The following is a 22,631-nucleotide window of genomic DNA, read 5'->3' as shown; positions in this document are numbered from 1 at the left end:
GCCGCCCAATGCCCCTGCCCAAGTTCGGGGGCCGAAAGCAGCCGTGTCTAAGTCCCCTACCCATAGAGGGAGTATTGGACCAACACTTCTAGAAAACGGGGTCCTTGTGGGCAACTCATTGGAGGGACACAAATAAATCTTTGCCGACTTTTTGCTGAAACTTACGAGCATTCACACCTAAGCCTCTTACAAGGTCAGCTCTTTAGCTAAACATGAGCTCATGATCTAAATTTACACAATAATGAAGAAATCAGCTACAAAGTGAGACAATCAGCAAAAACAATCAATACCAGAATTAGATTCCCTAGGCCATCCGTCAGATGTTGTAATAATCAGGTTCTAGGCAGAAAATATACATAAACATGGGAAAGAAACAAGGAACAAGGATGTTTTCAAAGACTGGTAGGATCTCTAAAACATTTTTAAAGTACATGTCATTGATAAAGCTAAATTCTCAAAGGTTGTTTAATACAACAAATTAAGCAGTGAGAAGAGTGAAATTATGCTGTTTAGAAAACTATGGAAGGTGAGATTTTCTGCCTAATTATATAAGATGATTTCTCTAAAAAATACACATTATTTCAAAGACTTATTGGATGTGAAATAAGTTAAGGGTATTTCAAATGGCTTGTCTGCAAAGAAAGGTGAGATGTAGGGAATCACAGAAAGCCGAGGGGATAATATGTCAATATATACAATGCTCTATGGTGAACTAAGCCTTAGGCCGGCAACAGTGTAGAGGAATGGACCCTTAGAAACGTACAAGTAAGCTGGAATCTTTAAAAGTTCAAATCTTTATAAGTAAAAAGATTTATTAAAATGAATAACCAAGTGTTTTAATTGACATCAGAAAATAAAAACAATAAACCCTGAGAACATAGAAAAAAGATAAATAAAGATATGAGCAGAACTTAGTACAACAGAAAACGTATAAAATTCAGGTGATTTAGTAAGTCCAAAGAATATTCTTTGGAAAGACTAAAAAGTCACACTTTGATTAAGGAAAACAAAAAAAAAAGTAAATAATATACAGAAAGAATCAGGACAATGTTATAGCAGAGAATATATGAAATGCCAGTTAATTTGAACATTTCTGTAAAGTGGACCATTTCCTAGCTCCTAAAATTTACGAAAACTGACACAAGTGGAAATCATTTAAGGTCATCATGTCTGCCCTTGGCATTCTCGGAACGGCCTGGACTCAGAATGAAGCATCTGTAGTCCATGGTAACCTGCGTAGAGGGGGCGTGGCTGACGGATCTTGGACGACTGCCCTCACTGAGGGAGTGGGTGTGACCATCTCTGCTGTGACTGAACAAAGTGCAGGGGAGTAAGGACCCAGGGCAGGGCCCTCAGAGCCCTGCAGACCCAGTGGGGTGTCACAAGCATTTAGGCACAGGCCAAAGGGCGCCTTCTTTGTCTGCACAGCTGCCCAAACTCTCACCTTTCCACTCAGGCCGCCCTCTTATTTGAAGTGTGTTGGGAACCTGTCCGCGCAGTACACCTCGCTGCACAGCTAACCATAGGTCAGGGCATTGTATCTTCCTGCCAGGTGACCAAAGTACGAAGGCAAATGGGTCCCTGGGACTCATGCGGAGAGGCTCCTGCCAGGGCCACAGGCCGCCCACTGACCCTGCCCCAGATCGAAGGCTGAAAATCAGCCATGTCTGAGTCCACTGCCACTCGAAGGAGTATTGGATCAACACTTGTAGAAAACGGGGTCCTTGCGGGCAACTCATTGGAGGGACACAAATAAATCTTTGCCGACTTTCTGCTGAAGCTTACCAGAGTTCACACCTAAGCCTCTTACAAGGTCAGCTGTTTAGCTAAACATGAGCTCATGATCTAAATTTACACAATATTGAAGAAATCAGCTACAAAGTGAGACAATCAGCAAAAACAATCAATACCAGAATTAGATTCCTAGGCCATCCATCTGATGTTGGAATCATCAGGTTCAAGGCAGAAAATATACATAAAACTGGAACTGAAACAAGGAAAAAGGAGGTTTTCAAAGGCTGGTAGGATCTCTAAAACATTTTTAAAGTACATGTAGTTGATAAACCTAAATACTCAAAGGTTGTTTAATACCACAGATTAAGCATTGAGAAGAGTGAAATTATGCTGTTTTGAAAACTAGGGCAGGTGAGATGTTCTGCTAATTATGTAAGAAGATTTCTCTAAAAAATAGACATTATTTCAAAGACTTATTGGCTGTGAAATAAGTTAAGTGTATTTCAAATGGCTTGTCTGCAAAGAAATGTGAGATGTAGGGAATCACAGAAAGTCGAGGGGAAAATGTCAATATATACATTGCTATATGGTGAACTAAGCCTTAGGCCAGCCACAATGTAGAGGACCTGACCCTTAGAAACTTAAAAGTGAGCTGGAATCTTTAAAAGTTCAAATATTTATAAGTAAAAAGATTGATGAAAATGAATAACCAAGTGTTTTAATTGACATCAGAAGATCAAAACAATAAACCATGAGAACATAGAAAAAAGATAAATAAAGATATGAGCAGAACTTAATACCACAGAAAACGTATAAAATTCAGGTGAGGTAGTAAGTCCAAAGAATATTCTTTGAAAAGATTTAAAAGACACACTTTGATTAAGGAAAACACAAACATATTTAAAGAATATATAGAAAGAATCAGGACAATGTTATAGCAGAGAATATATGAAATGCCAGTAAATTTGAACATTTCTGTAAAGTTGACCATTTCCTAGCTCCTACAGTTTACCAAAACTGACACAAGAGGAAATCATTTAAGGTCATCCTGTCTGCCCTTGGCATTCTCGGAACGCCCTGGCCTCAGAATGCAGCATTTGTATTCCATGATAACCTGCGGAGAGTGGGCGGGGCTGAGGGAGGCTGGAACACTGCCCTCACGGAGGGAGTGGCGGTGGCCATCTCTGCTGTGACTGAACAAAGGACTGGGGAGCAGTGGGCCCAGGGCAGGGCCCTCAGAGCCCGGCAGGCCCAGTGGGGTGTCAGAAGCATTTACGCCCAGGCCATAGGGCGCCTTCTTTGTCTGCACAGCTGCCCAAACTCTCACTTTTCCACTCAGGCCACCCACTTAGTAGAAGTGTGTGTGAAACCTGTCCGCGCAGTATACCTCGCTGCACAGCTAACCATAAGTCTGGGCATCGTTGCTTCGTGCCAGGTGACCGAAGTTCGCAGGAGAGATGATTCCCAGGTTCACAAGCAGAGAGGCTCCTGCCCGGACCACAGGCCGCCCACTGACCCTGCCCAAGATCGCGGGCCGAAAGCAGCCCTGTCTAAGTCCCCTACCCCTAGAGGGAGTATTGGACCAACACTTCTAGAAAACTGGGTCCTTGTGGGCACCTCATTGGAGGGACACAAATAAATCTTTGCCGACTTTTTGCTGAAACTTACGAGCGTTCACACCTAAGCCTCTTACAAGGTCAGCTGTTTAGCTAAACATGAGCTCATGATCTAAATTTACACAATAATGAAGAAATCAGCTACAGAGGGAGACATTCAGCAAAAACAATCAATACCAGAATTAGATTCCCTAGGCCATCTGTCAGATGTTGGAATAATCAGGTGCTAGGCAGAAAATATACATAAACTTGGAAATGAAACAAGGAACAAGGATGTTTTCAAAGACTGGTAGGATCTCTAAAATATTTTTAAAGTACATGTCATTGATAAAGCTAAATACTCAAAGGTTGTTTAATACAACAAATTAAGCAGTGAGAAGAGTGAAATTATGCTGTTTAGAAAACTATGGAAGGTGAGATTATCTGCCTAATTATATAAGATGATTTCTCTAAAAAATACACATTATTTCAAAGACTTATTGGCTGTGAAATAATTTAAGGGTATTTCAAATGGCTTGTCTGCAAAGAAAGGTGAGACGTAGGGAATCCCAGAAAGCCGAGGGGATAATATGTCAATATATACATTGCTATATGCTGAACTAAGCCTTAGGCCGGCAACAGTGTAGAGGAATGGACCCTTAGAAACGTACAAGTAAGCTGGAATCTTTAAAAGTTCAAATCTTTATAAGTGAAAAGATTGATTAAAATGAATAACCAAGTGTTTTACTTGACATCAGAAAATCAAAGCAATAAACCATGAGAACATAGATAAAAGATAAATAAAGATATGAGCAGAACTTAATACAACAGAAAACGTATAAAATTCAGGTGATTTAGTAAGTCCAAAGAATATTCTTTGAAAAGATTTAAAAGACACACTTTGATTATGAAAACAAAAACATAAGTAAAGAATATACAGAAAGAATCAAGACAATGTTATAGCAGAGAATATATGAAATGCCAGTAAATTTGAACATTTGTGTAAAGTGGACCATTTCCTAGCTCCTAAAGTTTACCAAAACTGACACAAGAGGAAATCATTTAATGTCATCATGTCTGACCTTGTCATTCTCGGAACGCCCTGGCCTCAGAATGCAGCATCTGTACTCCATAGTAACCTGGGGAGAGGGAGCGTGGCTGAGGGAGGTTGGAAGACTGTCCTCACTGAGGGAGTGGGTGTGGCCATCTCTGCTGTGACTGAACAAAGGCAGGGCAGCAGGGGGCCCATGGCCGAATCCTCAGAGCCAGGCAGACCCAGTGGGTGTCACAAACATTTAGGCACAGGCCGAACGGTGCCTTCTTTGTCTGCACAGCTGCCCAAACTCTCACCTTTCCACTCAGGCCGCCCTCTTATTTGAAGTGTGTTTGGAACCTGTCCGTGCAGTACACCTCGCTGCACAGCTAACCATAGGTAAGGGCATCGTAGCTTCCTGCAAGGTGACCGAAGTTCACAGGCAAATGGGTCCCTGGGATACATGCGGAGAGGCTCCTGCCCGGGCCTCAGGCCGCCCACTGGCCCTGCACCAGATCGAAGGCTGAAAAGCAGCCATGCCTGAGTCCACTGCCTCTCGAAGGAGTATTGGACCAACACTTGTAGAAAACGGGGTCCTTGCGGGCAACTCATTAGAGGGACACAAATAAATCTTTGCCGACTTTCTGCTGAAGCTTACCAGCGTTCACACCTAAGCCTCTTACAAGGTCAGCTGTTTAGCTAAACATGAGCTCATGATCTATATTTACACAATATTGAAAAAATCAGCTACAAAGTGAGACAATCAGGAAAACAATCAATACCATAATTAGATTCCCTAGGCCATCCATCTGATGTTGGAATAATATGGTGCAAGGCAGAAAATATACATAAAACTGGAACTGAAACAAGGAACAAGGAGGTTTTCAAAGGCTGGTAGGATCTCTAAAACATTTTTAAAGTACATGTCGTTGATAAACCTAAATACTCAAAGGTTGTTTAATACCACAGATTAAGCATTGAGAAGAGTGAAATTATGCTGTTTTGAAAACTATGGCAGGTGAGTTTTCTGCCTAATTATATAAGAAGATTTCTCTAAAAAATAGACATTATTTCAAAGACTTATTGGCTGTGAAATAAGTTAAGTGTATTTCAAATGGCTTGTCTGCAAAGAAAGGTGAGATGTAGGGAATCACAGAAATTCGAGGGAAAAATGTCAATATATACATTGGTATATGGTGAACTAAGCTTTAGGCCAGCCACAATGTAGAGGACCTGACCCTTAGAAACTTAAAAGTGAGCTGGAATCCTTAAAAGTTCAAATCTTTATAAGTAAAAAGATTGATGAAAATGAATAACCAAGTGTTTTAATTGATATCAGAAGATCAAAACAATAAACCCTGAGAACATAGAAAAAAGATAAATAAAGATATGAGCAGAACTTAATACCACAGAAAACGTATAAAATTCAGGTGAGGTAGTAAGTCCAAAGAATATTCTTTGAAAAGATTTAAAAGACACACTTAGATTAAGGAAAACACAAACATAATTAAAGAATATATAGAAAGAATCAGGATAATGTTATAGCAGAGAATATATGAAATGCCAGGAAATTTGAACATTTGTGTAAAGTGGACCATTTCCTAGCTCCTAAAGTTTACCAAAACTGACACAAGAGGAAATCATTTAAGGTCATCATGTCTGCCCTTGGCATTCTCGGAATGCCCTGGACTCAGAATCCAGCATCTGTACTCCATGGTAACCTGCGGAGAGGGGGCGGGGCTGAGGGAGATTGGAACACTGCCCTCACTGAGGGAGTGGTTGGGGCCATCTCTGCTGTGACTGAACAAAGGGCAGGGGAGAATGGGGCCAATGGCAGGGCCCTCAGAGCCCGGCAGGCCCAGTCGTGTGTCACAAGCATTTTGGCCCAGGCCAAAGTACGCCTTCTTGGTCTGCACAGCTGCCCAAACTCTCACCTTTCCACTCGGGCAGCCCTCTTACTTGAAGTGTGTGTGGAACCGGTCCACGCAGCACACCTCGCTGCAAAGCTAACCATAGGTCTGGGCATCATAGCTTCCTGCCAGGTGACCGAAGTTCGCAGGCAGATGGGTCGAGGGACACACGTGGGGAGCCTCCTTCCCAGGCCAAAGGCCGCCCAAAGCCACTATCCCAGATCGGGGGTAGCAAAGCAGTCCTGTCTGAGACCCAGCCTCTAGATGGAGTAGTGGACCAACACTTGTAGAAAATGGGGTCCGCGCGTGTAACTCATTGGAGGGACACAAAAAAATCTTTGCGGACTTTCTGCTGAAGCTTACGAGCGTTCACACCTAAGCCTCTTACAAGGTCAGCTGTTTAGCTAAACATGAGCTCATGATCTAAATTTACACAATAATGAAGAAATCAGCTACAAGGGGAAACATGCAGCAAAAACAATCAATACCAGAATTAGATTCCCTAGGCCATCCATCAGATGTTGGAATAATCAGGTGCAAAGCAGAAAGTATACACAAAACAGGAACTGAAACAAGGAACAAGGATGTTTTCAAAGACTGGTAGGATCTCTAAAATATTTTTAAAGTACATGTCATTGATAAAGCTAAATACTCTATTGTTGTCTAATACAACAGATTCATCATTGAGAAGAGTGAAATTATGCTGTTTTGAAAACTATGGCATGTCAGAATTTCTGCCTAATTATATAAGAAAATTTCTGTAAAAAATACACATTATTTCAAAGTCTTATTGGCTGTGAAATAAGTTAAGGGTATTTCAAATGGCTGGTCTGCAAAGAAAGGTGAGATGTAGGGAATCACAGAAAGTCGAGGGGAAAATAGGTCAATATATACAATGCTATATGGCGAACAAAGCTTTAGGCCAGCCACAATGTAGAGGATCTGACCCTTAGAAACTTACAAGTAAGCTGGAATCTTGAAAAGTTCAAATCTTTATAAGTAAAAAGCTTTATTAAAATGAATAACCAAGTGTTTTAATTGACATCAGAATATCAAAACAATAAAACCTGAGAACATAGAAAAAATATAAATAAAGATATGAGCACACCTTAATACAATAGAAAACGTATTACATTCAGGTGATGTAGTAAGTCCTATGAATATTATTTGACAAGATTTAAAAGACAGACTTTGATTAAGGAAAACAAAAACATAAGTAAAGAATATACAGAAAGACAGGACAATGTTATAGCAGAGAATATATGAAATGCCAGTAAATTTGAACATTTGTGTAAAGTGCATCATTTCCAAGCTCCTAAAGTTTACCAAAACTGACACAAGAGGAAATCATTTAAGGTCATTATGTCTGCCCTTGACATTCTCGGAATGCCCTGGACTCAGAATGCAGCATCTGTTGTCCATGGTACCCTGCGGAGAGGGGGCGGGGCTGAGGGAGGTTGGAACACTGCCCTCACAGAGGGAGTGGGTGTGGCCATCTCTGCTGTGCCTGAACAAAGGGTTGCGGAGCAGGCGGCACATGGCAGGGCTCTCAGAGCCCGGCAGGCCCAGTGGGGTGTCACAAGCATTTAGGCACAGGCCAAAGGGCGCCATCTTTGTCTGCACAGCTGCCCAAACTCTCACCTTTCAACTCAGGCCGCCCTGTTACTTGAAGTGTGTGTGGAACCTGTCCGCGCAGTACACCTCGCTGCACAGCTAACCGTAGGTTTGGGCATCGTAGCTTCCTGCCAAGTGACCGAAGTTCGCAGGCAGATGGGTCCCTGGGACACACGCAGAGAGGCTCCTGCCCTGCCACAGGCCGCCCACTGCCTCTGCCCCAGATCGTGGGGCGCAAAGCAGCCCTGTCTGAGGCCGTGCCTCTAGAGGGAGTAGTGGACCAAGACTTGTGGAGAACGGGGGTCCTCGCGGGCAACTCATAGGAGGGACACAAATAAATCTTTGTGGACTTTCTGACGAAGCATACGAGTGTTCACACCTAAGCCTCTTACAAAGTCAGATGTTTAGCTAAACATGAGCTCATGATCTAAATTTACACAATAATGAAGAAGTCAGCTACAGGGGGAGACAATCAGCAAAAACAATCAATACCAGAATTAGATTCCCTAGGCCATCGATCAGACGTGGGAATAATCAGGTGCAAGGCAGAAAATATATAGAAAACTGGAACTGAAAAAAGGAACAAGGATGTTTTCAAAGACTGGTAGGATCTCTAAAACATTTTTAAAGTACATGTCATTGATAAAGCTAAATACTCAAAGGTTGTGTAATACAACAGATTCATCATTGAGAAGAGTGAAATTATGCTGTTTTGAAAACTATGGAAGATCAGATTTTCTGCCTAAATATATAAGAAGATTTCTCTAAAAAATACACATTATTTCAAAGACTTATTGGCTGTGAAATAAGTTAAGGGTATTTCAAATAGCTTGTCTGCAAAGAAAGGGGAGATGTAGGAAATCACAGAAAGTCGAGTGGAAAATACGTCAATATATACTTTGCTATATTGTGAACTAAGCCTTAGGCCAGCCATAATGTAGAGGACCTGACCCTTAGAAACTTAGAGGTAAGCTGCAATCTTTTAAAGTTTAAATCTTTATAAGTAAAAAGATTTATTAAAATGAATAACCAAGTGTTTTAATTGACATCAGAAGATCTAAACAATAAACCCTGAGAACATAGAAAAAAGATAAATAAATATATGAGCAGAACATAATACCACAGAAAACGTGTAACATTCAGGTGATGTAAAAAGTCCAAAGAATATTCTTTGACAAGATTTAAAAGACACACTTTGATTAAGGAAAACCAAAACATAAGTAAAGAATATACAGAAAGAATCAAGACAATGTTATAGCAGAGAATATATGAAATGCCAGGAAATTTGAACATTTCTGTAAAGTGGACCATTTCCTAGCTCCTAAAGTTTACCAAAACTGACAAAAGAGAAAATCATTTAAGATCATCATGTCTGCCCTTGGCATTCTCGGAATGCCCTGGACTCAGATTGCAGCATCTGTAGTCCATAGTAAACTGCGGAGAGGGGCGGGGCTGAGGGAGGTGGGATCACTGCCCTCACTGAGGGAGTGGGTGGGGTCATCTCTGCTGTGACTGAACTAAGGGCAGGGGAGAAGGGGGCCAACGGCAGGGCCATCAGAGCCCAGCAGGCCCTGTAGTGTGTCACAAGCATTTAGGCCAAGGCCAAAGTGCGCCTTCTTTGTCTGCACAGCTGCCCAAACTCTCACCTTTCCACTCAGGCCGGCCTCTTATTTGAAGTGTGTGTGGAACCTGTCCGCGCAGTACACCTCACTGCACAGATAAAAATAGGTCTGGGCATCGTAGCTTCCTGCCAGTTGACCGAAGTTCGCAGGCAGATGGTCTCCTGGGACACACGCAGAGAGGCTCCTGCCCGGGCCACAGGCCGCCCACTGCCAATGCCCCAGATCGTGGGGCGCAAAGCAGCCCTGTCTGACGCCGTGCCTCTAGAGGGAGTAGTGGACCAACACTTGTAGAGAACGGGGTCCTCGCGGGCAACTCATTGGAGGGACACAAATAAATCTTTGCGGACTTTCTTTTGAACCTTACGAGTGTTCACACCTAAGCCTCTTACAAAGTCAGATGTTTAGCTAAACATGAGCTCATGATCTAAATTTACACAATAATGAAGAAATCAGGTACAGGGGGAGACAATCAGCAAAAACAATCAATATCAGTATTAGATTCCCTAGGCCATTGATCAGATGTTGGAATAATCAGGTGCAAGGCAGAAAATATACATAAAACTGGAACTGAACCAAGGAACAAGGATGTTTTCAAAGACTGGTAGGATCTCTAAAACATTTCTAAGGTACATGTCATTGATAAAGCTAAATACTCAATGGTTGTGTAATACAACAGATTCATCATTGAGAAGAGTGAAATTATGCTGTTTTGAAAACTTTGCCAGGTCAGATTTTCTGCCTAAATATATAAGAAGATTTTTCTAAAAAATACACATTATTTCAAAGACTTATTGGCTGTGAAATAAGTTAAGTGTATTTCAAATGGCTTGTCTGCAAAGAATGGTGAGATGTAGGGAATCACAGAAAGTCGAGGGGAAAATAGGTCAATATATACATTCCTATATGGTGAACTAAGCCTTTGGCCAGCCACAATGTAGAGGACCTGACCCTTAGAAACTTACAAGTAAGCTGGAATCTTGAAAAGTTCAAATCTTTATAAGTAAAAAGATTTATTAAAATGAATAACCAAGTGTTTTAATTGACATCAGAAGATCTAAACAATAAAACCTGAGAACATAGAAAAAGATAAATAAAGATATGAGCACAACTTAATACAATAGAAAACGGAGAACATTCAGGTGATGTAGTAAGTCCAAAGAGTATTCTTTGACAAGATTTAAACGACACACTTTGATTAAGGAAAACCAAAACATAAGTAAAGAATATACAGAAAGAATCAGGACAATGTTATAGCAGAGAATATATGAAATGCCAGTAAATTTGAACATTTGTGTAAAGTGGACCATTTCCTAGCTCCTAAAGTTTACCAAAACTGACACAAGAGGAAATCATTTAAGGTCATCATGTCTGCCCTTGACATTCTCGGAATGCCCTGGACTCAGAATGCAGCATCTGTACTCCATGGTAATCTACGGAGAGGGGGGCGGGGCTGAGGGAGATTGGAACACTGCCCTCAGTGAGGGAGTGGTTAGGGCCATCTCTGCTGTGACTGAACAAAGGGCAGGGGAGAAGGGGGCCAATGGCAGGGCCCTCAGAGCCCGGCAGGCCCAGTCGTGTGTCACAAGCATTTTGGCCCAGGCCAATGTGCGCCTTCTTGGTCTGCACAGCTGCCCAAACTCTCACCTTTCCACTCAGGCCGCCCTCTTACTGGAAGTGTGTGTGGAACCGGTCCACGCAGCACACCTCGCTGCAAAGCTAACCATAGGTCTGGGCATCATAGCTTCCTGCCAGGTGACAGAAATTCGCAGGCAGATGTGTCGTGGGACACACGTGGGGAGCCTCCTTCCCAGGCCACAGGCCGCCCAAATCCACTATCCCAGATCGGGGACAGCAAAGCAGTCCTGTCTGAGTCCCAACCTCTAGATGGAGTAGTGGACCAACACTTGTAGAAAACGGGGTCCGCGCGTGAAACTCATTGGAGGGACACAAAAAAATCTTTGCTGACTTTCTGCTGAAGCTTACGAGCGTTCACACCAAAGCCTCTTACAAGGTCAGCTGTTTAGCTAAACATGAGCTCATGATCTAAATTTACACAATAATGAAGAAATCAGCTACAAGTGGAGACAAGCAGCAAAAACAATCAATACCAGAATTAGATTCCCTAGGACATCCATCAGATATTGGAATAATCAGGTGCAAAGCAGAAAGTATGCACAAAACAGGAACTGAAACAAGGAACAAGGATGTTTTCAAAGACTGGTAGGATCTCTAAAACATTTTTAAAGTACATGTAATTGATAAAGCTAAATACTCTATTGTTGTCTAATACAACAGATTCATCATTGAGAAGAGTGAAATTATGCTGTTTTGAAAACTAGGGCAGGTCAGATATTCTGCCTAATTATATAAGAAAATTTCTCTAAAAAATACACATTATTTCAAAGACTTATTGGCTGTGAAATAAGTTAAGGGTATTTCAAATGTCTTGTCTGCAAAGAAAGGTGAGATGTAGGGAATCACAGAAAGTGGAGGGGAAAATAGGTCAATATATACATTGCTATATGGTGAACTAAGCTTTAGGCCAGCCACAATGTAGAGGATCTGACCCTTAGAAAATTACAAGTAAGCTGGAATCTTGAAAAGTTCAAATCTTTATAAGTAAAAAGATTTTTTAAAATGAATAACCAAGTGTTTTAATTGACATCAGAAGATCAAAACAATAAATCCTGAGAACATAGAAAAATTATAAATAAAGATATGAGCACACATTAATACAATAGAAAACGTATAACATTCAGGTGATGTAGTAAGTCCAAAGAATATTATTTGACAAGATTTAAAAGACAGACTTTGATTAAGGAAAACAAAAACATAAGTAAAGAATATACAGAAAGAATCAGGACAATGTTATAGCAGAGAATATATGAAATGCCAGTAAATTTGAACATTTGTGTAAAGTGGACCATTTCCTAGCTCCTAAAGTTTACCAAAACTGACACAAGAGGAAATCATTCAGGTCATCATGTCTGCCCTTGGCATTCTCGGAATGCCCTGGACTCAGAATGCAGCATCTGTACTCCATGGTAACCTGCGGAGAGGGGGCGGGGCTGAGGGAGGCTGGAACACTGCCTTCACTGAGGGAGTGGGTGTGGCCATCTCTGCTGTGACTGAACAATTGGCAGGGGAGAAGGGGGCCAATGGCAGGGCCATCAGGTCCCGGCAGGCCTAGTCGTGTGTCACAAGCATTTTGGCCCAGGCCCAAGTGCGCCTTCTTTGTCTGCACAGCTGTCCAAACTCTCTCATTTCCACTCAGGCCGCCCTCTTACTTGAAGTGTGTGTGGAACCGGTCCGCGCAGTACACCTCGCTGCAAAGCTAACCATAGGTCTGGGCATCATAGCTTCCTGAAACGTGACCGAAGTTCGCAGGCAGATGGGTCGTGGGACACACGTGGGGAGACTCCTGCCCAGTCCACAGGCCGCCCAAAGCCACTATCCCAGATCGGGGGCAGCAAAGCAGTCCTGTCTGAGTCCCAGCCTCTAGAGGGAGTAGTGGACCAACGCTTGTAGAAAACGGGGTCCGCACGGGTGACTCATTGGAGGGACACAAAAAATCTTTGCGGACTTTCTGCTGAAGCTTACGAGCGTTCACACCTAAGCCTCTTACAAGGTCAGCTGTTTAGCTAAACATGAGCTCATGATCTAAATTTACACAATAATGAAGAAATCAGCTACAAGGGGAGACAAGCAGCAAAAACAATCAATACCAGAATTAGATTCCCTAGGCCATCCATCAGATGTTGGAATAATCAGGTGCAAGGCAGAAAGTATACACAAAACTGGAACTGAAACAAGGAACAAGGATGTTTTCAAAGACTGGTAGGATCTCTAAAACATTTCTAAAGTACATGTCATTGATAAAGGTAAATACTCAATGGTTGTGTAATACAACAGATTCATCATTGAGAAGAGTGAAATTATGCTGTTTTGAAAACTATGGCAGGTCACATTTTCTGCCTATTTGTATACGAAGATTTCTCTAAAAAATACACATTATTTCAAAGACTTATTGGCTGTGAAATAAGATAAGGGTATTTCAAATGGCTTGTCTGCAAAGCAAGGTGAGATGTAGGAAATCACAGAAAGTCGAGGGGAAAATAGGTCAATATATGCTTTGCTATATAGTGAACTAAGCCTTAGGCAAGCCACAATGTAGAGGACCTGACACTTAGAAACTTACAAGTAAGCTGGAATCTTGAAAAGTTCAAATCTTTATAAGTAAAAAGATTTATTAAAATGAATAACCCAGTGTTTTAATTGACATCAGAAGATCAAAACAATAAACCCTGTGAACATAGAAAAAAGATAAATAAAGATATGAGCAGAACTTAATACCACAGAAAACGTAAAAAATTCAGGTGAGGTAGTAAGTCCAAAGAATATTGTTTGACAAGATTTAAAAGACACACTTTGATTAAGGAAAACCAAAACATAAGTAAAGAATATACAGAAAGAATCAGGACAATGTTATAGCAGAGAATATATGAAAGGCAGTAAATTTGAACATTTGTGTAAAGTGGAACATTTCCTAGCTCCTAAAGTTTACCTAAACTGACACAAGAGGAAATCATTTAAGGTCATCATGTCTGCCCTTGGCATTCTCGGAATGCCCTGCACTCAGAATGCAGCATCTGTAGTCCATGGTAACCTGCGGAGAGGGGGCGGGGCTGAGTGAGGTTGGAACACTGCCCTCACAGAGGGAGTGGGTGTGGCCATCTCTGCTGTGACTGAACAAAGGGTAGGGGAGCAGGGGGCCCAGGGCAGGGCTCTCAGAGCCCGGCAGGCCCAGTGGGGTGTCACAAGCATTTAGGTCCAGGACAAAGGGCGCCTTCTTTGTCTGCACAGCTGCCCAAACTCTCACCTTTCCACTCAGGCCGCCCTCTTACTTGAAGTGTGTGTGGAACCTGTCCGCGCAGTACACCTCGCTGCACAGCTAACCATAGGTCTGGGCATCGTAGCTTCCTGCCAGGTGACTGAAGTTCGCAGGCAGATGTGTCCCTGGGACACACACAGAGAGGCTCCTGCCCGTGCCACAGGCCGCCCACTGCCACTGCCCCAGATCGTAGGGCGCAAAGCAGCCCTGTCTGAGGCCGTGCCTCTAGAGGGAGTAGTTGACCAACAGTTGTAGAGAACGGGGTCCTCGTGGCAACTCATTGGAGGGACACAAATAAATCTTTGCGGACTTTCTGATGAAGCTTACGAGTGTTCACACCTAAGCCTCTTACAAGATCAGATGTTTAGCTAAACATGACCTCATGATCTAAATTTACACAATAATGAAGAAATCAGCTACAGGGGGAGACAATCAGCAAAAACAATCAATACCAGAATTAGATTCCCTATGCCATCGATCAGACGTTGGAATAAAAAGATGCAAGGCAGAAAATATACAAAAAACTGGAACTGAAACAAGGAACAAGGATGTTTTTAAAGACTGGTAGGATCTCTAAAACATTTCTAAAGTACATGTCATTGATAAAGCTAAATACTCAAAGGTTGTGTAATACAACAGATTCATCATTGAGAAGAGTGAAATTATGCTGTTTTGAAAACTATTGAAGATCAGATTTTCTGCCTAAATATATAAGAAGATTTCTCTAAAAAACACATTATTTCAAAGACTTATTGGCTGTGAAATAAGTTAAGGGTATTTCAAATGGCTTGTCTGCAAAGAAAGGTGAGATGTAGGAAAATACAGAAAGTCGAGGGAAAATAGGTCAATATATACTTTGCTATATTGGGAACTAAGCCTTAGGCCAGCAACAACGTAGAGGACCTGACCCTTAGAAACTTACAAGTAAGCTGGAATCTTGAAAAGTTCAAATCTTTATAAGTAAAAAGATTTATTAAAATGAATAACCAAGTGTTTTAATTGACATCAGAAGATCAAAACAATAAACCCTGAGAACATAGAAAAAAGATAAATAAAGATATGAGCAGAACATAATACCACAGAAAACGTAAAAAATTCAGGTGAGGTAGTAAGTCCAAAGAATAATATTTGACAAGATTGAAAAGACACACTTTGATTAAGGAAAACCAAAACATAAGTAAAGAATATACAGAAAGAATCAGGACAATGTTATAGCAGAGAATATATGAAAGGCAGTAAATTTGAACATTTGTGTAAAGTGGACCATTTCCTAGCTCCTAAAATTTACCAAGACTGACACAAGAGGAAATCATTTAAGGTCATCATGTCTGCCCTTGGCATTCTCGGAATGACCTGGACTCAGAATGCAGCATCTGTAGTCCATGGTAACCTGCGGAGAGGGGGCGGGGCTGAGGGAGGTGGGAACACTGCCCTCACAGAGGGAGTGGGTGTGGCCATCTCTGCTGTGACTAAACAAAGGGCAGGGGAGCAGTGGGCACAGGGCAGGGCCCTCAGAGCCCACACGCCCAGTGGGGTGTCAAAAGCTTTTAGGCCCAGGCCAAAGGGCGCCTTCTTTGTCTGCACAGCTGCCCAAACTCTCACCTTTCCACTCAGGCCGCCCTCTTACTTGAAGTGTGTGTGGAACCTGTCCACGCAGTACACCTCGCTGCACAGCTAACCATAGGTCTGGGCATCGTAGCTTCCTGCCAGGTGACCGAAGTTCGCAGGCAGATGGGTCCCTGGGACACACGCATAGAGGCTCCTGCACGGGCCACAGGCCGCCCAATGCCACTGCCCCAGATAGTAGGGCGCAAAGCAGCCCTGTCTGAGGCCGTGCCTCTAGAGGGAGTAGTGGACCAACACATGTAGAGAACGGGGTCCTCGCGGGCATCTCATTGGAGGGACACAAATAAATCTTTGCCTACTTTCTGATGAAGCTAACGAGTGTTCACACCTAAGCCACTTACAAGGTCAGATGTTTAGCAAAACATGAGCTCATGATCAAAATTTACACAATAATGAAGAAATCAGCTACAGGGGGAGACAATTAGCAAAAACAATCAATACCAGAATTAGATTCCCTAGGCCATCGATCAGACGTTGGAATAATCAGGTGCAAGGCAGAAAATATACATAAAACTGGAACTGAAACAAGGAACAAGGATGTTTTCAAAGACTGGTAGGATCTCTAAAACATTTCTAAAGTACATGTCATTGATAAAGCTAATTACTCAAAGGTTGTGTAATACAACAGATTCATCATTGAGAAGAGTGAAATTATGCTGTTATGAAAACTTTGGCAGATCAGATTTTCTGCCTAAATATATTAGAAGATTTCTCTAAAAAATACACATTATTTCAAAGACTTATTGGCTGTGAAATAAGTTAAGGGTATTTCAAATGGCTTGTCTGCAAAGAAAGGTGAGATGTAGGAAATCACAGAAAGTCGAGGGGAAAATAGGTCAATATATACTTTGCTATATTGTGAACTAAGCCTTAGGCCAGCCACAATGTAGAGGACCTGACCCTTAGAAACTTACAAGTAAGCTGGAATCTTTAAAAGTTCATGAGCTCATGTTTAGCTAAAGAGCTGAGCTTGTAAGAGGCTTAGGTGTGAACGCTCATAATCTTCAGCAGAAAGTCGGCAAAGATTTTTATGTGTCCCTCAAATGAGATGCCCACGAGGATCCGGTTATCTACAAGTGTTAGTCCAATACTCCCTCTATACGCAGGGGACTCAGACAGGGCTGTTTGCAGCCAGCGATCTGAGGAAGGGGCAGAGGGCTGCCTGTGGCCCGGACAGGAGCCTCTCCACGTGTGTCCAGGGACACATCTGCCTGCAAACTTCGGGTACCTGGCATGCAGCTACGATGCCCAGAGCTATGATTAACTGTGCAGCGAGGTGTACTGCGCGGACCGGGTACACACACACTTAAAATAAGAGGGCGGCCTGAGTGGAAAGGTCAGAGTTTGGGCAGCTGTGCAAACAAAGAAGGTGCCCTTTGGCATGGGCCTAAATGCTTGTGACACCCCACTGGGCCTCCCGGGCTCTGAGGGGCCTGACCTGAGACGCCTCCTCTCCTGCAATTTGTTCAGTCACAGCAGAGAGGGCCACACCCATTCCCTCAGTGAGGGCAATGTTCCAACATCCCTCAGCACCACCCCCTCTCCGCAGGTTACCATGGACTACAGATGCTGCATTCTGAGGACAGGGCGTTCCGAGAATGCCAAGGGCAGACATGATGACCTTAAATGATTTCCTCTTGTGTCAGTTTTGGTAAATTTTAGGAGCTAGGAAATGGTCCACTTTACAGAAATGTTGAAATTTACTGGCATTTCATATATTCTCTGCTATAACATTGTCCTGATTCTTTCTGTATATTCTTTACTTATGTTTTTGTTTTCCTTAATCAAAGTGTTTCTTTTAAATCTTTTCAAAGAATATTCTTTGGACTTACTAAATCACCTGAATTTTATACGTTTTCTGTTGTATTACGTTCTGCTCATATCTTTATTTATCTTTTTCTATGTTCTCAGGGTTTATTGTTTTGATCTTCTGATGTCAATTAAAACACTTGATCATTCATTTTAATAAATCTTTTTACTTATACATATTTGAACTTTTAAAGATTCCAGCTTACTTGTAAGTTTCTAAGGGTCCATTCCTCTACAATGTTGCCGGCCTAAGGCTTAGTTCACCATATAGCAATGTATATATTGACATATTTCCCCTCGACTTTCTGTGATACCCTATATCTCACCTTTCTTTGCAGACAAGCCATTTGAAATACCCTTATCTTATTTCACAGCCAATAAGTCTTTGAAATAATGTGTATTTTTTAGAGAAATATTCTTATATAATTAGGCAGAAAATCTCACCTGCCATAGTTTTCAAAACAGCATAATTCCACTCTTCTCAATGATGAATCTGTTGTATTACACAACCTGTGAGTATTTAGCTTTATCCATGACATGTACTTTAAAAATGTTTGAGAGATTCTACCAGTCTTTGAAAACATCCTTGTTCCCTGTTTCAGTTCCAGTTTTATGTATATTTTCTGCCTTGCACCTGATTATTTCAACATCTGATGGATGGCCTAGGGAATCTAATTCTGGTATGGATTGTTTTTCTAATTGTCTCCCCTTGTAGCTGATTTCTTCCTTATTGTGTAAATTTAGATCATGAGCACATGTTTAGCTAAAGAGCTGACCTTGTAAGAGGGTTAGGTGTGTACGCTCATAAGCTTCAGCAGAAAGTCGGCAAAGATTTATTTGTGTCCCTCCAATGAGTTGCCCGCGAGGACCCGGTATTCTACAAGTGTTGTTCCAATACTCCCTCTAGACGCAGGGGACTCAGACAGGTGTATTTGAAGCCCCCGATTTGGAGCAGGGGCAGTGGGCCGCCTGTGGCCCGGGCAAGAGCCTCTCCACGTGTGTCCCAGGGACACATCTGCCTGCGAACTTCGGTCACCTGGCACAAGATATGATGCCCAGACCTATGGCTAGCTGTGCAGCGAGGTGTACTGCGCGGACAGGTTCCACACACACTTCAAGTAAGAGGGCGGCCTGAGTGGAAAGGTAAGAGATTGGGCAGCTGTGCCGACAATGAAAGCACCCTTTGTCCTGGGCCTAAATGCTTGTGTCAACCAACTGGGCCTGCCGGGCTCTGAGGGCCCTGCCCTGGGCCCCCTGCTCACCTGCCCTTTGTTCAGTCACAGCAGAGATGGCCACACCCACTCCCTCTGTGAGGGCCATGTTCCAAACTCCCTCAGCCCCGCCCCATCTCCGCAGGTTACCATCGACTACAGATGCTGCATTCTGAGGCCAGGTCGTTCCGAGAATGCCAAGGGCAGACATGACGACCTTAAATGATTTCTTCTAGTGTCAGTTTTGGTAAACTTTAGGAGCTAGGAAATGGTCCACTTTACAGAAATATTCAAATTTACTGGCATTTCATATATTCTCTGCTATAACATTGTCCTGATTCTTTCTGTATATTCTTTACTTATGTTTTAGTTTTCCTTAATCAAGGGTGTCTTTTAAATCTTTTCAAAGAATATTCTTTGGACTTACTAAATCACCTCATTTTTTTACGTTTTCTTTTGTATTAAGTTCTGCTCATATGTTTATTTTTATTTCTATGTTCTCAGTGTTTATTGATTTGAACCTCTGATGTCAATTAAAACCCTTGGTTATTCATTTTAATAAATCTATTTACTTATAAAGATTTGTTGTTTTGAAGATTCGAACTTACTTGTAAGTTTCTAAGGGTCAGGTCCTCTACATTGTTGCTCGCCTAACGCTTAGTTCAACATATAGCAATGTATATATTGACATATTTTCCCCTCGACTTTCTGTGATTCACTACATCTCACCTTTCTTTGAAGACAAGCCATTTGAAATACCCTTAACTTATTTCACAGCCAATAAGTCTTTGATATAATGTGTAATTTTTAAAGAAACCTTCTTATATAATTAGGCAGAAAATCTCACCTTCCATAGTTTTCAAAACAGCATAATTTCACTCTTCTCAATGATGAATCTGTTTTGAGTATTTAGCTTTATCAATGACATGTACTTTAAAAAGGTTTTCGAGATCCTATCAGTCTTTGAAACATCTTTGTTCCTTGTTTCAGTTCCAGTTTTATGTATATTTTCTGCCTTGCACCTATTTATTCCAACATCTGATGGATGGCCTAGGGAATCTTATTCTCGTATTAATTGTTTTTGCTGATTGTCTCCCCTTGTAGCTGATTTCTTCCTTTTGTGTAAATTTAGATCATGAGCTCATGTTTAGCTAAACAGCTGACCTTGTAAGAGTCTTAGGTGTGAACTCTCGGAAGCGTCAGCAGAAAGTCGGCAAAGATTTACTAGTGTCCCTCAAATGAGTTGCCCTCGAGGATCCCGTTTTCTACAACTGTTTGTCCAATACGCCCTCTAGAGGCAGGGGATTCAGACTGGGCTGCTTTGCGGCTCCCGATCTAGGGCAGGGGCATGGGGCGGCTTGTGGCCCGGGCAGGAGACTCTCCACGTGTGTGCCAGGGACCCATCTGCCTGCGAACTTCGGTCCACGGACAGGAAGCTACGATGCTCATACGTATGGTTAGCTGTGCAGCGAGGTGTACTAGGCGGACAGGTTCCACACACACTTCAAGTAAGAGGGCGGCCTGAGTGGAAAGGTGAGAGTTTGGGCAGCTGTGCAGACAAAGAAGGCGCCCTTTGGCCTGGGCCTAAATGCTTGTGACACACGACTGGGCCTGCCGGGCTCTGAGGGCCCTGCCGTTGGCCCCCTTCTCCCCTGCCCTTTCTTCAGTCACAGCAGAGATGGCCCCACCCACTCCCTCAGTGAAGGCAGTGTTCCAACCTCCCTCAGCACTGCCCCCTCTCCGCATGTTACCATGGACTACAGATGCTGCATTCTGAGGCCAGGGCGTTCCGAGAATGCCAAGGGCTGTCATGACGACTTTAAATGATTTCCTCTTGTGTCAGTTTTGGTAAACTTTAGGAGCTAGGAAATGGTCCACTTTACAGAAATGTTCAAATTTACTGGCATTTCATATATTCTCTGCTATAATATTGTCCTGATTCTTTCTGTATATTTTTTACTTATGTTTTTGCTTTCCTTAATCAAAGTGTGTCTTTTAAATCTTTTCAAAAAATATTCTTTTGACTTACTACATCACTTGAATTGTATACGTTTTCTGTTGTATTAAGTGCTGCTCATATCTTTATTTATCTTTATTCTATGTTCTCAGGGTTTATTGTTTTGATCTTCTGATGTCAATAAAACACTTGGTTATTCATTTTAATAAATCTTTTTACTTATGAAGATTTGAACTTTTGAAGATTCAAGCTCCCTGTAAGTTTCTAAGGGTCAAGTCCTCTACATTGTTGCTGGCCTAAGTCTTAGTTCACCCTGTAGCAATATATATTTTGACCTATTTTCCCTCGAATTTCTGTGATTCCCTACATCTCACCTTTCTTTCCAGACAACCCATTTGAAACACCCTGTACTTATTTCACAGCCAATAAGTCTTTGAAACAATGTGTATTTTTTAGTGTAATATTCTTATACAATAAGGCAGAAAATCCGACCTGCCACAGTTTTCAAAACAGCATAATTCCACTCTTCTCAATGATGAATCTGTTGTATTACACAACCTTTGAATATTTAGCTTTATCAATGACATGTACTTTAAAAATGTTTGAGAGATCCTACCAGTCTTAGAAAACATCCTTGTTTCAGTTCCATTTTTATGTATATTTTCTTCCTTGCACATGATTATTCCAACCTCTGATGGATGGCCTAGGGAATCTAATTCTGGTATTGATTGTTTTTGCTGATTGTCTCCCCTTGTAGCTGATTTCTTCCTTTTGTGTAAATTTAGATCATGAGCTCATGTTTAGCTAAACAGCTGACCTTGTAAGAGTCTTAGTTGTGAACTCTCGGAAGCTTCAGCAGAATGTCGGCAAAGATTTATTTGTGTCCCTCCAATGAGTTGCCCACGAGGACACCGTTTCCTACAAGTGTTGGTCCAATAATCCCTCTAGACTCAGGGGACTCAGACAGGGCTGTTTGCAGCCCCCGATCTGAGGAAGGGGCAGAGGGCGGCCTGTGGCCCGGGCAGGAGCCTCTCCACGTGTGTCCCAGGGACACATCTTCCTGCGAACTTCCGTCACCTGGTAGGAAGCTACGATGCCCAGACCTATGGTTAGCTGTGCAGCGAGGTGTACTGCCCGGAGAGGTTCCACACACACTTCAAGTAAGAGGGCGGCCTGAGTGGAAAGATCAGAGTTTGGGCAGCTGTGGCGACAAAGAAGGCGCCTTTGGCGTGGGCCTAAATGCTTGTGACACACCACTGGGCCTGCCGGGGTCTGAGGGGCCTTCCCTGAGACCCCTCGTCTCCTGCAATTTGTTCAGTCACAGCAGAGATGGCCACATCCATTCCCTCAGTGAGGGCAGTGTTCCAACCTCCCTCAGCAAAACCCCCTCTCCGCAAGTTACCAGGGACAACGGATGCTGCATTCTGAGGCCAGGGCGTTCCGAGAATGCCAAGGGCAGACTTGACCACCTTTAATGATTTCCTCTTGTGTCAGTTTTGGTAAACATTAGCAGCTAGGAAATGGTCCACTTTACAGAAATGTTCAAATTTACTGGCATTTCATATATTCTCGGGTATAACATTGTCCTGATTCTATCTATATATTCTTTACTTATGTTTTTGTTTTCCT

Source organism: Mesoplodon bidens (genome assembly GCF_964165515.1).
Source record: "Mesoplodon bidens genome assembly, chromosome: Y".
In the NCBI taxonomy this organism is placed as follows: Eukaryota; Metazoa; Chordata; class Mammalia; order Artiodactyla; family Ziphiidae; genus Mesoplodon; species Mesoplodon bidens.
This window is presented reverse-complemented; position numbering follows the sequence as displayed.